Genomic DNA, 5,471 nt, shown 5'->3' on the forward strand with positions numbered 1-5,471 from the left:
GGACATTCACTACAAAAGACCACCCCACACGACTGGGAGTCATAGCAAATATATCTAATACATAGAAACAAACACAAAGAAACAACTAAAATAGGGAGACAAAGAAATAACTCCCAAATTAAAGAAAAGGAGGAATCACCAATGACCTAGGAGAGATGGAGGGGAAGCAAGTTATCAGACACAGATTTCAGAGTAATGGTTACAAAGATGCTCCAATTAAGTTCCAACTTAATGAGAACTTAGTGAGAATTAAACGACCTTAGTGAAAGCTACATCAGCATGAAAGAAGATATAGATGTTATGAATAAGAACCAGTCAGAAATGAAGAATACTACATCTGACACAAGAATATGCTGGAAGGAATTAAAAGCAGGTTAGGTGAAGTAGATGATTGAATAAGTCAATAAGAAGGTAAGGTATGAAAAATATAATCAGAGCAGAAAAAAGAAAAAATACTTAAAAAGCATAAGGACAGTTTAAAGGGACTTTGGAACAACATGAAATGAAACAACATTCACCTCATAGGGGTATCAGAGAGAATAAAAGTGAGCAAGGTATAGAGAACCTGTTGGAAGAAATAATGACAAAAACTTCCTTAAGCTTGTGAAGGAAAAAGCCACACAATACCAGGAAGCCAGAGGATACCAATCAAGAGGAACCCAAAGAGATCCACTCCAAGACACATCATAATTAAAATGGCAAGTGTTAAGAACAAAGAGAAAATCTTAAGGGCCCCAAGAGATAGATAGTCAGTGACCTACAAGGGAGCTCCCATAAGGCTATCAGATGCTTTCTCAACAGAAACACTACACATCAGAAGGGAAGGAAATGAAGCATTCAAAGTAATAAAAAACAAGGATCTGAAACCAACACTACTCTATCCAGCTAGGCTACCATTCAAAATAGATGGGGAATTAAAAGTTTCCCAGAGAAAAAAAGGTTAAAGGAGATTATTATCAACAACCCAGTATTGTAAGAAATGCAAGAGGGAATACTATAAGAAGAAGAAGAAATGTATAGAGAAAGAAAGAGAAACATAGGAAAAAAAACTAAAACTGCCAACAAATAAGTATCTAGCAAAAAATAACCTTAAATGTAAATGGATTAAATGTTCCATTCAAAACACATAGGGTAACTGAATAGATAGTAAAGCATGACCCACATATATGCAGTCTACAAGAGACACACCTCAAACAAAAAACTGACACAGGATGAGAGGGAAGGTATGAAAAAAAAATTTCCATGCACTGGAAATATAAAGAAGCAGGGGTAGCAATACTTATATATGACAAAATAGACTTCAAAGCAAAGGCCATAATAAGAGACAAAAAAAGGCCATTATATAATACTAAAGGGATCAATCCAACAAGAAGATATAAACCTGGTAAACACTTATGCACCCAATATCAGAACACCTAAATGTATAAAAAAGCTCTTGGAAGACATTAATGTAGAGATTGATAGCAATACAGACATAGTGGGGAACTTTACGACCCTACTGACACCACTGGATAAATTTCCAGACAAAAACTCAACAAGGAAACACATACCTTAAATGGCACACTAGATCAGATGGATTTAACTGGCAGTTACAGAACATTCCAACTCCAAAGCTGCAGAATATACATTCTTCCTTAGTGCACCTGGGATATTCCCAAAAATAGACCATGTGTTAGGACACAAAATAAGTCTCTACAAGTTTAAGAGTATTGAAATATTATCAAGCATCTTCTCAGGCAACAATGGCATGAAACTACAAATCAACCGGAATAAAAACATTCAAACACATGGAGGCTAAATAGTATGATACTAAACAATGAATGGGTTACCAATGAAATAAAAAAGAAATCAAAACCTTTCTGGAAACAAATAAAAATGAACACAAAACAACCCAAAATCTATGGGACACAGCAAAAGCAGTTCCAAAAGGGAAGTTCATAGCATTACAGGCCTACCTCAATAAACAAGAATAAGCTCTAGTGCTCACTTCAGTAGCACATATACTAAAATTGGAACGATACAGAGAAGATTAGCTTGGCCCCTGCACAAGGATGACACACAAATTTGTGAAGCATTCCATATTTAAAAAAAAAAAAGAATAAGCTCTAATAAACTATCTAACACTACAATGAAAAGAAATAGAAAGAGAACAACAAGAAAATCCCAGAGTAAGTAGAAGGAAGGAAATAATAAAGATCAGAGTGGAAATAAATGACATAAAGACTAAAAAAATAAATAAATAAATAAAATACAAAAGATCAATGAAACCAAGACCTGGTTCCTTGAAAAGATGAACAAGATTGATGAACCATTCACTATACTAATCAAGAAACAAAGAGAGAGGACCCAAATAATAAGATAAGGACAGAAAGAGGTGAAGTAACAACTGACACCACAGAAATACAAGGGATCATAAGAAAATGCTATGAACAACTATGTGACAAACTGAACCACCTGGACAAAATGGACAGATCCCCAGGAAAATACAATCTTCCCAAACTGAAACAGAAAGAATCAGAAAACCTAAATAGGCCAATAACATCTGATGAAATTGAATCATTAATCAAAACACTCCCAGCAAACAAAACCCCTGGTCTGGATGGCTTCACAGGGGAGTTTAACCAAACATTCAAAGAAGAACTAACACCTATACTCCTCAAATTACTCCAAAATATCCAAGAGGAAGGACCACTTCCAAGCTCTTTTTATAAGGTCAGCATTATGCTAATTCCAAAAGCAGATAAGGACACTACAAAAAAGAGAATTATGCCTTAGCAGATTTGGTTCAGTGGATAGAACTTCAGCCTGAGGACTGAAGGGTCCCCGGTTCAATTTTGGTCAAGGTTAAGTACCTTGGTTGCAGGCTCCTCCCTAGCCCCAAGCCCTGCTCAGGGTCTTTTTAGGGGGCAATCATTTCATGTGTTTCTCTCACATCAATATTTCTCTCTGTCTTTCCCTCTCTATTTCACTCTCTCTGAAAATCAATGGAAAGATATACTCAGGTGAGGATTTTAAAAAGAAAGAAAGAAAGAGAATTATAGGACAATATCCCTGGTGAGCATAGATGCTAAAATCCTAAAGAAAATATTAGCCAATCAGATCCACCCAAATATTAAAATGATCATATACGATGACCAAGTGAAACTTGTTCCAGGGATGCAAGTCAGTACAATATTCACAAATCAATAAACCTGATACATCACATAAACAAGTTGAAAGACAAATATTGCATTATCATACCAATAGATGCAGAAAAATGATTCAACAAAATCCAACACCCTTTACAGATTAAAAAAATTCTCAGCAAAATAAGAATAGAAAGATCATACCTCAACATGATAAAGGCTATATCTGACAAACCTACAGCCAACAGCATGTTCAATGAGGAAAAACTAAAAGCATTCCCCCTAAGAACAGGAACAAGACAGGGATGTCCACTTTCACCACTATCATTCAACATATTACAGGAAGTCCTAGCCACAGAGATTAGATAAGAAAAACAAATAAAAGGCTTGCAACTTGTAAAGAAGGAAGAAAGACTGTCTTTATTGCAGATGACATGCTATTGTACACAGAAAACCCTAAAGACTCCATCAAAAACTACTAAATTTTAAAAAGGAATTTGGCAATGTAGCAGGATAAAACGTAACACCCAAAAATTGGTGGCATTTTAATACATCAATTATGATCTCTCAGAAGAGAAACTAAAAAAAATGCCATTTACTGTTGCAAAAAAACAAAATAATAAGATACCTAGGAATAAACGTAACAAAGTAAAAGACCAGTACTCAGAAAACTACAGGACGTTGAAAAAAGAGATAGAGGAAGACATAAACAAATGGAAGAATATACCGTGTCCATGGATTGGTAGAATCAACATCATTAAAATGTCCATACTACCTAAAGCAATCTATAAATTCATTCAAATACCAATGGCATATTTCACAGTCCTAGAACAAACTCTTCAGAAAAATCATATGGAGTAAAAAAAGACCCAGAATATCCACAGCAATCCTGAGAAAGAAGAACAAAGTTGGAGGGATCACAATACCAGATATCAACCTATATTACAGAGCCACTGTTCTCAAAACTGCCTGGTACTGGCACAAGAACAGACATATAGACCAATGAAACAAAACAGAGAAAGCAGAAACTGACCCAAGCCATTATGCTCAATTAATATTTGACAAAGGAGGCAAGAGCATACAATGGAGTCAAAACAGTCTCTTCAATAAATGGTGTTGGGAAAATTGGTCAAATACATGCAAAAAAAAAAACTGGACCACCAACTTACACCATACACAAAAATAAACTCAAAATGGAAAAAGGACTTAAACATAAGACAGGAAATCATAAAAATCTTAGAAGAATCCATAGGCAGCAAAATAGCAGACATATGTTGTAGCAATATATTTACCAATACAGCTCCTAGGGCAATGGAAACTAAGGAGAAAATAAACCAATGGGACTATATCAAAATAAAAAGCTTCTGCACAGCAAAAGAAATCATCAACAAAACATTCCACTGCATGGAAGAACATATTTGCCAAAGTTATCTCAGATAAGGGTTTATACCCCAAAATTTACGGGGAACTCATACAATTTAACAAAAGGAAGATTAACAATCCAATCAAAAAATGGGCAAAGGACCTAAATAGACACTTTTCAAAAGAGGACATTCAGAAGGCCAAGAGACATATGAAAACATGCTCAATGTCACTAATCATTTGAGAGATGCGAATCAAAAGGACAATGAGGTACCATCTCACACCTGTCAGAATGGCTATTATCAATAAATCAACAAATGACAAGTGCTGGAGAGGATGTGGAGAAAAAGGAACACTTGTGCACTGCTGGTGGGAATGCAGACTGGTGCAGCTACTGTGGAGAACAGTATGGCGTTTCCTCAAAAAACTAAAAATGGAACTGCCATTTGACCCAGTAATCCCACTTCTAGGAATACATCCCAAGAAGTCAGAAACACCAATTAGGAAGGGTATATACACCCCTATGTTCATAACAGCACAATTTACAATAGCTAAGATTTGGAAACAGCCTAAGTGCCCATCAGCTGATGAGTGGATTAGAAAATTGTGGTTCACCTACACAATGGAACACTATGCTGCTGTAAAAAAGAAGGAACTTCTACCATTTGCAACAGAATGAATGGGCCTGGAGAGCATTATACTAAGTGAAATAAGCCAGTCAGAGAAAGATAAATATCACATGATCTCACTCATTTGTGGAATATAATGAACAACATAAACTAATGAACAAAAATAGATCCAGAGACAGAGAAGCATCTACAGACTGTCAAACCTGAGAAGGATGGCAGGGCCACGAAGGGAGGAGGGGATGGGCCGTGTTAAGAGATCAACCAAAGGACTTGTATGCATGCATATAAGCATAACCAATGGGAGAAACCAAGATGGCGGCATAGGTAAACACCGGAAATTGCTGCCTCCCACAAC

The 5,471-nt window shown here is 36.0% G+C and overlaps 1 non-coding gene across 1 annotated transcript; it reads left to right on the top strand.

Moving 5' to 3' along the window:
- Positions 1–1,979: 1,979 nt before the first annotated feature.
- LOC111828391 lies at positions 1,980–2,086 on the top strand. Its single transcript, XR_002832260.1, has one exon. It is a non-coding gene; the product is annotated as a U6 spliceosomal RNA (small nuclear RNA).
- Positions 2,087–5,471: the final 3,385 nt, after the last annotated feature.

Source organism: Myotis lucifugus, unplaced genomic scaffold, assembly GCF_000147115.1.
Source record: "Myotis lucifugus unplaced genomic scaffold, Myoluc2.0 scaffold_350, whole genome shotgun sequence".
NCBI lineage: Eukaryota > Metazoa > Chordata > Mammalia > Chiroptera > Vespertilionidae > Myotis > Myotis lucifugus.